Raw genomic sequence first — 12,800 nt, 5'->3', positions numbered from 1 at the left:
CTGGAGAAAAATAAATTTATTGCACAGCCTGATTAATACAAGGGACAAGGAATAATCGATGTGATGATGGAGGGAAGTACGGAGTGCAGAAATTGTAGAGGAGGACCATTACGATAAGCAGGTTCGAATGGACGTTGTTTGCAGTAGTTACGCAGCGTTGCAGAGTCGTACTGGAAAAGTATCCATGGTTGATATTCTGCTAACTATGGGGCAATGTGAACTGTTGCAAAACGTCAAAGTAAATGTTAGCGGTAATGGATTTTTGCGCGAAGAAAAACGGTCCAAAAAACCTTGTTATGCGTGATGCCGCACCAAACATTCACTTTTTCGTTTCTCCCTGTAACTGTACAGTAGCATGTGGAGGCTCTGAACCCCATATACGGACATTATGCCTGTTTTCCATTCCACTGACATTCATCGCTTTATTGATTTAACGTCAGGAGGGCTGCGTCCATAAGAAGCCCAAACATTACGCTGAGTACTGATAGGCGATTTCGTTTCGTGAAACTGAAGCACATATTGCGTTTTCTCCTGCTTCGACGCCATTTCGCCAGCAACTAACGTGACCTAACAGACTGCGTCGGTGTTGTGGAGCACTAGCGCCATCTATTGGTCACAACAACTTGTAATACTAACCTATGAAACGTCATCAAATATATCTTATTATGTCAAACGGTTATTCTGTTATAAATTTTTATAATCAGGGCAAGACTTAGTGCTCACCCTGTACTTGCAAGAAGACTTCAGTATCAGAATCCGTGTGGGTACGTAAATGACATTCTATCCCACTCCACATAGCTTCGTGTTTTTGAGCAAATTTTGACGGCATGTAATGTGGTACGGAAGTCATACCTTCACAAAGATATGTCCATTTACGGCCGGCCGGGGTGGTCGAGCGGTTCTAGGCGCTACAGTCGGGAACCGCGCGACTACTACGGCGCAGGTTCGAATCCTGCCTCTGGCATAGATGTGTGTGATGTCCTTAGGTTAGTTAGGTTTAAGTAGTTCTAAGTTCCAGGGGACTGATGACCTCAGAAGTTAAGTCCCATAGTGCTCAGAGCCATTTTTTTTTTTTTTTATTTGTTCATTTACGTAACCAGATACGTGATGATTAGTATGAATCGATCACGAATGTAAAATTAGAGAGATTAGAGCGCGCACGGAGGCTTTGACAGTCGTTCTTCCCGCGAACCATACGCGACTGGAACAGGAAAGGGAGGTAATGACAGTGGCACGTAAAGTGCCCTCCGCCACACACCGTTGGGTGGCTTGCGGATTATAAATGTAGATGTAGTGGTGGCAACGACAAAGATTGTCATAGCAACAGATGGTGGTAAAGCATTACTTTCGACAGGTAATAATTTACTGTGACGCAGTATGAAATCTTATCTGCTGTCTCTGGCACTCACAGCCTTCACTCAATAATGGAGAAAAAATGTTCATGATGTCCGAAAGGCTCAGTTTTTATTTTCTGAGGACAATTCGAGATGCTAGATAGCAGTTCTTTGTATCCTTACTGTGGTTTCTAGAAGCATAAAAAAATCATTAAAAATAGATTTTCTAGGTTTCTCGTAATTGTAATTGTTATGTATTTAGTTGAATTTTCGGCCTTTAGATTTGAGTGATTTATCGTGTAACCGAAGATAAGGGATTCCTTTTAGCACTCATGTGTGTGACCTCACACTTTTCGTTACTTAAATTCAATTACCAATTTTCACACCATATTATATCTTTTCTAAATCGTTTTGCAATTTGTTTTGATCTTCTGATGACTTTACTAGTTGATAAACGACTGCGTCATCTGACAACAACCTAAGACGGCTGCTCACACTGTCTCCTAAATCGTTTATATAGATAATGAACAGCAAAGGGCCTATAACACTACCTTGAGGGACGCCAGAAATCACTTCCGTTTTACGCGATGACTATGTCAATTACTGCGGACTGTGACCTGTATGAGGGGGAAGTCACGAATCCAGACACATAACTGAGACGATATTCTGTAAGGACGCAATTTCACTATAAGCCGCTCGTGTGATACGGTGACAAAAGCCTTCTGGAAATCTAGAAATACGGAATCAGTTTGAAATCCTTTGTCAATAGCACTCAATATAGCATAATAAAATAAGGGAAATCAGAGCTCGCACGGAAAGGTATAGGTGTTCGTTTTTTTTCCGCGCGCTGTTGGAGAGTGATATAAGAGAGAGTTATTATGAAGGTGATTCGATGAAAACCCTGTGCCATGAACTTAAATGTGATTTGCAGAGGAGCGATGAAGGTGTGTTGAACATCATCACATATAAGGACACTTCTGGCAGTTCCACGTGGTTGTATGAACGTTCTGTACTTTATACTAAAGAGGGGGAGAGTATGTAGAACACCGGAAGCATTGAGACCGTCACCCTAACTTTTCTCTAATATTAAAAATTAATCCAGTCTCGAAACTGTTTGGTGTGACGAGGTATTGTGCAGAGAGCCGTGCGCATTGCTCACGCGCTTGCCTACGGCTGGTCCGGTCCGGGCTCATCCGGTTTCGCAACGGTCGGACCGCGCGGCCAGCGGCGCATCCTGACTCAAGCCCGGCCTCGAGCAGAGATGACGCTCCACGCCGCTGCCGGTCGCTTCCCATCTGAACTTGAGTGCGCATGCGCTGCGAGCCGTGGCAGGGAATTGCCCTACTCACAGCTGAGAATTTTACTTCGCGGAACACAAACTTCCCGGAAGTGACTTATTAGCTGACGCGGTTGTATTGCTAGCTGTGACACTAACCAATCCAGAGTGCTGCAGTTGCTTTGGCTTAAAGAAGAAGCGTACACCCAACGCGTCACCGATTTTGTAGACAGGGTGTTCCAGGAGGAATTTCCAATATTCGGAGACATGGCAGGAACATTCATTTGAAGCAAAAAAGTCTGGTAAACTTCGGCTCTTAAATGTGTACCTTAAGAGCTATGAACACTTCCGTGTCTTCGAGACTGTGAAACGAATATTCTCTACTGGAAGCTTTTGCTTTCCATATTTTGAGAGGTGTTGGCAGTATGGGCCAAACAAGAAAAAAAGTCAAGTAAACTTCGTAAGTGCATAGCTTGGAAGGTGTGAGAGCTTGTTCGTCTTCGCTATTGTGAAACCATCTCTTCTAATAAACAAGTGCTCGTAGCTCGTAAGCCATGCATTTTACAGCCTAGACCTTCTTGCTTCGAATGATCGTTCCTGTCATGTCCTTGAATATTGACCATCCCTCATGGGACACCCCGTATACAAACTACAACTGCGCCGTAACACTTCCTTGGCTATTCCGTAAGTTACCTTTACATCTGTCAATTTCGTCCCGCAGGGGTAATATACAGGGAGCGAAAGGCTATTTACAATTTGTACAGAAACCAGATGGCAGTTATAAGAGTCGAGGGGCATGAAAGGCGAGCAGTGGTTGGGAAGGGAGTGAGACAGGTTGTAGGCTCTCCCCGATATTATTCAATCTGTATATTGAGCAAGCAGTAAAGGAAACAAAAGAAAAATTCGGAGTAGGTATTAAAGTCCATGGAGAAGAAATAAAAACGTTGAGGTTCGCCGATGACATTGTAATTCTGTCAGACACACCAAAGGACTTGGAAGAGCAGTTGAACGGAATGGACAGTGTCTTAAAAGGACGATATAAGATGAACATCAACAAAAGCAAAACGAGGATCATGGAATGTAGTCGAATAAGTCGGGTGATGCTGACGGAATTAGATTAGGAAATGAGGCACTTAAAAGCAGTAAAGGAGTTTTGCTATTTGGGGAGCAAAATAACTGATGATGGTCGAAGTAGAGAGAATATAAAATGTAGACTGGCAATGGCAAGGAAAGCGTTTCTGAAGAAGAGAAATTTGTTAACATCGAGTATAGATTTAAGTGTCAGGAAGTCGTTTCTGAAAGTATTTGTATGGAGTGTAGCCATGTATGGAAGTGAAACATGGACGATAAATAGTTTGGACAAGAAGAGAATAGAAGCTTTCGAAATGTGGTGCTACAGAAGAATGCTGAAGATTAGATGGGTAGTTCACATAACTAATGACGAGGTATTTATTAGAATTGGGGAGAAGAGGAGTTTGTGACACAACTTGACAAGAAGAAGGGACTGGTTGGTAGGACATGTTGTGAGGCATCAAGGGATCACAAATTTAGCATTGGAGGGCAGCGTGGAGGGTAAATATCGTAGAGGGAGACGGAGAGATGAATACACTAAGCAGATTCAGAAGGATGTAGGTTGCAGTAAGTACTGGGAGACGAAGCAGCTTGCACAGGATAGAGTAGCATGGAGAGCTGCATCAAACCAGTCTCAGGACTGAAGACAACAACAACAACAACAACAACAACAACAAGATAAACGTGTTAAGTTCTGTCTGGTAGAAAGACGTGGACCACTAAAAGAAAAGGTGGAACTATATTGAATGCCTTTCGGATGTCAGAGAAGTCGTGTTTCATCAGAGGTAGTTGTTAACAATCAAGGAAACAGTTCTTAACTATTTCAGGAGAATTCTCTGCTGTGAACGACATTTTTAACGGACGCAACGCTTAACCTACGAATGGGAGAGTTTCTGGTAACTTTGCCTCCGGGATATTGTTTGTCGAATATAGTGAATATCAGATTCACTTCAAAAATGGGCGGAATTAACCTTGAGCGACAGCTATAAAAATACGGTATTCTCTTTTCAGCGTACTGCTAAATCGTAGTCTTTCCTCGTAGTCATTTGCCAAGTAGTCAGTCATTGAAAAATGACACGGAAGAGTGGTTCGGCTCTCTGCGTAAAGACAGTAACTCACTCACTTCCCATCAGAGGTAGAGCGAGATATTTGACAACAATGACGGTTTGAGTGTTTCATAATTTTCTTCAGTTTTGCAGGTTCATGCGTTCGCTTGGTGACGTCCACTACATAAGACTCCGTACTTTAGTCAGTTTATTTCTCCTATAAAACACCTATTATTGTCATTCAAAAACTATTTTATGTCTTTCCTGGTTTGCAATACTACTGACAGTTTAAGTAAAGCAACATACAATTTTCTTTCCGTATATAATTAGTAATAATATTACAACAGTACTAAGGACTCCGCTTAACTTCTTCGACAGTCCCTCAGTCAAAGAGGGGAGGGGGAGAACCATTCGCGGCGCATCTTGATTAAAAGAAGGGATTTATTGATAAGACACATCCTGAACAATCAAGGAATCGTTAGTTTCGTAACGGAGGAGAGTGTATGATTACTGGCCAGAAATACAATTGTTTTAGATTGTTGAGGGTCTGGGGCAAAGTAAATACTGGTACCATTAGACGAATTCGTTCTGAAGTGATATTCCGATATTGTTTTCTGGTAATTCACAGTTTCCATAAGGTAAAGGTTGTGTAATACGTTGTGAAGCCTCTTTCACCTGTCCCTGATACGGCACAATCGCTCTCTTTCGGAACAGACACGGCATTGCAGGTGCAGGTTGCAATCTATTATAAAGTCCATAATAATTTTGTAAGTAGCGACATTTTCTGTGTGAGGATAGTGAAATTAGTGTTTCAACTTCCACACTCTTGTATGTAATGATTTGCTGGTTGCGACACCGTTCATGGTAAAAGAGCATCCGGTTTAAATTGGCTTCTGAACTTAAGTAACACGAATGGTGTGGAGAGCCTCTGACGCCTATCCTGAGAAGGTGGTGAATGTGGAAGTTTCTTTCTGGAAGCGCACCCTGAAGTCAGATAGGACCAGTGCGTGCGTAAACCACGATTCTCTGGGGATAGTGACGGTTCTTCCCCAACACTTCGGCGTTGTTATACGACACTTCTACATTTTTCTTCTCAGCGCTATACTTACATTAAGAATTAAGATTAAGAATTTTTGTGGAAATATTAGGACAATTTTTAGAACACTGCCGCAGGAAATGATCAGCTTCAACCTAATTTTATGTCCGTCGTGAAATTGGGTGTTTGTACGATACTTGCGATTTTCATGCTAACTTAAGGTTTGCTGTTTGTCATTATTTACTAATTAAATTAACCCTTAGTGACTACCCTTAGCTCCGCACGTTATTTTCGTCAGTAAATAGTAATTTTCAGACGGAGTTCAGATTTGTGATGTTTAACAGACAACTTTACGCGAATGCACATATAGAAAATTTTCATTTCTGTCTTCGCCTATTTTCAAAGCATTTCTTCGTGATTTCTAAAGGCATTTCCGATCCAAGTAAGCAGTTCTGAGTGTAGGGTCGCTCATTTATGGCCACCTTCTGCTTAACCCCCAAGGCTCGAAATCCAATACGTCATTCACTTCGACCCCTAGCTCGGCACTTATTTATATTTCACATTTATCGATGTCCCTCCAATCAAATTATGTAACGTGGCAACAACTTTATATAATGATTGTAGTATTTATTCTTTTACACCTTAGATATTTCTCAAAAATGTCGCGCAAGGCCACCATAACGCGATTAATCGCGTTTTGGCTCGTAGTTCACTTACTACTAGAGGCAAGTGTAGAATAACGCAAAAGAAAATTACATCACCGTTGCCTAACTGCTACGATACTGAAAACATTCTCGTATGTATTCCCAAGCAATTAATCTATTTTTCTTGTCAATCAGTAAACGGGCCGAAGTCTCAGCCAAGAGTATTGAAAATAACACACCTTTTTGCTGAGAAAAAGTGATTTGGTAAGTAGTAGGGAGTTGGCGTTTGTAGCGCAATTTTGATATCCAATTGATATGCAAATTTGATCAACTAATCACCCCTGCTCCAGCCACCCCCACCCACGACCCGCCAAAATTCGAAATTCCCGCCAATAGGGTAGGTTGGGGAGGCGGGGCGTGGAGGGAGGGGGAAGAGGGGGCGGGGCACACGTGCAGCTGAGAAAAACACGTGACGTCATCCGGGGGTGGCGGTGGGATGTTTAATTGATCAATTTAATTAATTTGCATATCAATTTGATATCAAAATTGCGCTACAAACGCCAATCCCATACTACTATGGTACCCCGTTATTTAAGTGTTATTTTAAACTCACAGTCATTTATAAATATCAGTATGATCCGATCGTGAAGCTGCGAGAAACGGACAGCGATAGACGTCAGACATACTTGTTCGGCCCGACGCCAGCATGAGGAAGAGACTGTCCCGATCTGCGCCGAAGAGAAATTATTATTTAAATAAAAGACTTTTTGATACTACACCTTTTGAAAACGGACCAAAAAGTATAAAATAATTTCTCGCAGCCCCCATACAGATAGTTTTGAAATTTTAAACGGAAAACGTGGGTTTCATGCTATAGATAATTGAGGCATGAATAGACCACTTAAGTCACTAACAATTTTATTGCACTGCAAATGATATGAACTGTTCTGTGATTTTTCTCAAAGACAGCTACTGTACACTCATTATTATAGCTATTAAAAATTCGCTAGCACATTTTCATGGCTATTTGCATGGGGTTTAGGAATCTGTTTGTGGCTAGGAGGAATTATTTAGTACTTTCTTGCCCTTCTTAAAAACATGTAATATTAAAAAGTGTTTTAATAAAATAATTATTTTCTCATTTTTAGCTTTGGGTGTTGAAATTTTTCAATCGATTTGAAACATTTTGATGAAATTACAGCTGAGACATGTGGTAAATTTTGGGTTTATTTCAGTTTCTCTTCATCTGAGTTGACCAATATTTTGCTTCCTTTCTTCGTATAGCTCGCGATAAGACCGTGAAGGTAAAAATTAGAGAGATACGCGCTCACAGGGAGCAATCGTTCTTAACGTGAAACATTTCGCGACTGGAACAGGAAAAGGGGAAGACGTGCACGATAGACCTTCCGCCACACGCCAGACAAGAACGCGAATTACGATTAATATTACATTATCATCCAGTTCTGAGCTATGTTGTAAGTTTCAGTTGCCTAGCTCATCGGAAATGTTTTTAAAATTCCTACAGTTCACCATGAAATCTGAAACGCCCTTTAGTGGACGGTAGGCACCAGGTTGACTATAAGTGGTTTAGACCCTGTATAGATGATACTGCCGTTATTTCTTCTTAAAAACTATTGCCAATTGCTCCAAGATCCTAACGTGTCAACGGCGGGCGGGGGCAGTCTTGACAGCTTCTCCGTGAGCTGTTACGTGGAAGAAAGGGAATAAGTCGTTAACGTGACGTAGGCTTGCCCGAACTCCGCGTGACGCGCGTGTTTAGGTGTTGTGGCGTAGTTTACTTCGCTAGCGGACGGGCAGGGGGGGGGGGGGGGGAGGAAGCATCTAGTTATTGCTGGCGCTCATTATTACCTCGGTGGGTAGTAATTGTTAGTTGGCCGACAGCCTGCAAAGCGATACGTGCAGCGGATTGCTTAACAGGCAAACCTACAGTACATCTGGTTACTTTTAAATGCCGAAAAGCTATAGCAAACTAGTCGGCCGCCCAGCACAATACCTCGTTAGTGTACAGCGGATGGAAAGAAAATAAACTCATACTGTGGTACCAAAAAGTACTGGTACACACCTTTTCGCACCTAATACAAAATGTATAAATACTAGGGACATTGTATGTATACCATTAACTCTGACTCTTGAAAGGAAATAATTTGTACGTCAAAATATTTCACCAACATAATAGAAACACTTATGATCAATTAAGTAAGGGTTTTCCCCTGCTCAAAAAAGTATTGACACACTGTACGACGTTTGTTATTGTGCTTGACAGACAACGCCGCGCGTACGAGATTAGCGCAATCGGAGTTGACAAACAGTTCAGTCAGTTGCCTGACGGCGAGTGTAAGAGGCGTTCACTATGAGTCCGAAGGGGAAGGCGCATTCAATGTCATTCCGCAACAATGCGGTTTTTTTGCGTTCGCAGAGTAAAAGTTACTGTGACGTTGGTAAAGACCATTCTGTTGATTATACAACAGTGCGGGCAATCATCAAGAAGTTCCAAGAGACTGGTACCACAGACAATAAACGTAGATCAGGACGACCAAGAGTTCGCACACGTTGAAGGATAGTTTGAAATGCACAAAAGATGATGATGATGATGATGTCCCATAGTCGGGGAGCGTAGGGAACGATGCGGGACACCCGCACCGCCGACTAAGCGAGGTCCTAGCTGAGGCGGTTTGCCATTGCCTTCCTCCAACCGCAACGGGGATGAATTATGATGATGATGATGATGATGATGATGATGATGATGATGATGATGACGACACAACACCACCCAGTCATCTCGAGGCAGGGAAAATCCCTGACCCCGCCGGGAATCGAACCCGGAACCCCCGTGCGCGGGAAGCGAGAACGCTACCGCAAGACCACGAGCTGCGGACAGCCTGCACAAAACGAGCCTGTTAAAAGTGGAGGGTCGTTTGTATCTGACATCCAGTCAACGGTTAACGAACAGGTCAGTGCTCGAACTATAGGGAATGTTTCGAACACAACAGTTATTCGTTGCAGATCTCCCAGAATGGAGCCATTTATTTCGGAAGTTACCGACGACAGCGCTTGCAGTTTGTTGAACTTTGTCAGTAAATAGGTTGATTTTTGGAATACGTGCTATTTTCTGATGAATCCAACTTTAACTTGTTTGGGTGTGAAGAAAAGGAAAATGTGTGGCACAAACTAAATACAGAGCTCCAGATTCCTACCTACAGTAAAACATGGAGGAGAAAGCATAATGGTTTGATAATGCAGGGCAGCTTCTGGAGTTGGTGACTTGGCAGTTATTGAAGATGATTTCATGGAAATCGTAAATACAACGGTGTGTTGCGCGTTCATTCACGTCGCAGTGCACAGGAATTGGGTCTTGATGACGTCTTTTCCTTTCAATAACACAACGACCCTAAACATAAAGCTCTCAGAACTCGGGAGTGGTTGTTATGTAATGCTGCAGGAAGGGTTTTCGCTTCACCACAGCCCTGATCTAATCCCGATAAAGCATCTTTCGGCACAAATGGATACGAAAGTTCGAAAACATCGTTCTACAGGGAAGCAGGATTTCCAGACGGTGTTGTTAGAGGAATGTTCCAAGATCTCACCAGATATTACTCCAACTTGATGGTTCGTTCCATGCCAAGACGTAAACAAGGTTTCATCAGTGCCAACCGTATGCATACAGACAACTAGGCTGAGTTACGTGGCTTAGGGAGACTGCTAACTTCATTTTTCTGTAGGTGTGCCAATACTTTTTGGATGTGTAGAACAACTGATTTCTTTTTGTGAACTTATATTTTTGTCATGAGAAACCAATTATACTAGAAGAATCTTATGTTTACTACTGTACGTTTAAATAAATATGACATTCTCTCTCTTCCACTGTAACATGTAGAGCTGTAGGGTCTACGTTCACATTCCAAACGGCCTCACCAACGTATGTCTGCAGATGAATTCTGGATCCTGGCCGAAGGAATTTTTTGCCATTCGAGGCAGATAATCTGTTGAATTCACCTGAGAGTTGCTGTAGGAGGGTAACAGTCCCTCTTTAATCGCTCTTCCAATAAAGCTTTCAGAAGTACTGAAAGAGAAGTGCATTACTTAATGAGTTCACCGCCCAAAATATTAGTCACCCCTAGAGAATCATTACATACACCATTTACAAGGTTGTGGAGTTACGTCGCATCCACGTTATGCCACTCGCCGATGATTTGACACGTTAATACTTTAGAGCAATGCAAAGACTTGAACGTTTTATTTTCCCGGTTGTATAAGGTAGCCAGCGAGCACCTTACAATTCCCGAGACATCAGTATCGTCCGGGCGTTTAATTTTAAAGACAGACAGCACTGTGTCATCCACACACTGCGAACAACTGTGAAGTGCAGGCAAAGGGTACGTCCCACTGTACTAGTTATTAGGGTTTTTTTCCGTATCATTCACGTATGGAATGCGGCAAGAATGATACCTCTGTGCGTGCTTTAATTATTCAAATCTTGTCCTAACGATCCGTATGGGAGCGTTATGTAGAGGATTGTGCTACATTCTTAGAGTCGTCATTTAAAGCCGGTTCTTGAGACTTTGTTAGTAGACTTGCCCGGTATAGTTTGTTTGTCTTCAAGAGTGAGTCCTTTCAATTTCATCATCGTCTCTGTGACTCTGTCCTGCGGGTCGAACAAGCATATGACCATTCGTGCTGCCCTTCTGTGATTACGTTCAGTATCTCCTGCTAATCCTTTCTGGTACAGGTCCCACACTCTCGAGCAGTATTCTAGTCAAGTGAACACTGAATAAATTTTCAGCTGCCACGATCGCTAAAATATTTTATCAGACTACCGGTTTCGGCAGTTCTGTTGCCATCTTCAGATCCCTTGCTTTGTATAGTCTTTGTTGAAGACACTAGGTAACCGCAACTTACTTATCTTCTTCCTGGCTTTCAGGGAGGAGTGAGAGTCGCCAACCGTGTGGCAAGGCATATCTCGGTGCACTTCTGACAGGTGTTTAAAGCGAGGGATCCGAAGATGGCAACAGAGAATTGCCGAAACCGGTAATTCAATAAATGATGCTAGCGATCTTGACAGTTGAAAATTCATTTAGTGTTTTTAGTACTACAATCGCCCATACGCCGACGATGTCAGAAGTGTATGATTCTAGTCAAAATCACGTAACATATTATCAGCGAAACGACTAAGTAAAATATTATTTGTGAATGTCTGTACTGAGGAAGAATGGGAAGTTTAGCTAAAATTTAACAAACATACTTTTTGGGTACCATGATGCTGATTTTCTGGTAGCCTGCTTGGTAATTTCGTGTTTAAAGTTCTAATTTTTATGAAATTATAATTAAATGGACACCCTAGCTGCAAAAAGGCGTTGATATAATTCATTGGGGACATGTTGAAAATGTGTGCCCCGACTGGGACTCGAACCTGGGATCTCCTACTTACGTGGCAGACGCTCTATCCATCTGAGCCACCGAGGACACGGAGGATAGTGCACCTTCAGGGACTTATCCCTTGCACGTTCCCCGCGAGACCCACATTCCCAACATGTCCACACCACTACATTTGCAGTGCGCCTAATATATGTTTGCCCATCATACTCATTACTCGTGACAGATTAATCTACCAAGTCCCGTACGAGTTCGGGCATAGCGTGTGCATTCGCTCAAGAAGGTCAGTGGCCGGGAAGCCATATTTTAACTATATATGACTGTAGTATCTGCCCGAACTCGTACGGGACTTGGTAGATTAATCTGCCACGAGTAATGAGTATGATGGGCAAACATATATTAGGCGCACTGCAAATGTAGTGGTGTGGACATGTTGGGAATGTGGGTCTCGCGGGGAACGTGCAAGGGATAAGTCCCTGCAGGTGCACTATCCTCTGTGCCCTAGGTGGCTCAGATGGATAGAGCGTCTGCCATGTAAGCAGGAGATCCCGGGTTCGAGTCCCGGTCGGGGCACACATTTTCAACATGCCCCCAATGAAGAACATCAACGCCTGTTTGCAGCTAGGGTGTCCATTTAATTATCATTTAATTGTTAACAAAGCTGCATGTTCATCTACGGTAACTGTTCTTTCGGGAACCGATACTACCGTCATATATATTCTAATTTTTTAAAAAATTCGCAACATCGCTTGATTTGACGATTACTATCTACTCCCACTTTTTATCAAAAGTAAGCATAGATGCCCGAAGTGTCGATTCTTATCTTTCACTGCTTACAAGAGTACGATACTTTCGTTACGATACTACTCATGAGTAAAATATAAATACTTTTCGTACGATACCGTGTCCCTAGGAGGGGCAAATGCGTTCCGTCCGTCGGCCCATGCTAACGTCTATGATACGCTTCAGTCCTCCGGTTGCCTTGAATACGACGCCGAGGCT

At 42.6% G+C, this 12,800-nt stretch overlaps 1 protein-coding gene and 1 non-coding gene across 5 annotated transcripts in view; both read left to right on the top strand.

Annotated features, from left to right (window-relative positions):
- LOC124619412 overlaps positions 1 to 12,800 on the top strand; it is a 311,922-nt gene that overhangs the window by 189,066 nt on the left and 110,056 nt on the right. The window lies entirely within an intron of this gene.
- Trnat-ugu lies at positions 12,297 to 12,371 on the top strand. Its single transcript has one exon. It is a non-coding gene; the product is annotated as a tRNA-Thr (tRNA).

The sequence above is a fragment of the Schistocerca americana genome, chromosome 6 (assembly GCF_021461395.2).
Source record: "Schistocerca americana isolate TAMUIC-IGC-003095 chromosome 6, iqSchAmer2.1, whole genome shotgun sequence".
Classification (NCBI taxonomy): Eukaryota; Metazoa; Arthropoda; class Insecta; order Orthoptera; family Acrididae; genus Schistocerca; species Schistocerca americana.
This window is presented reverse-complemented; position numbering and strand designations above follow the sequence as displayed.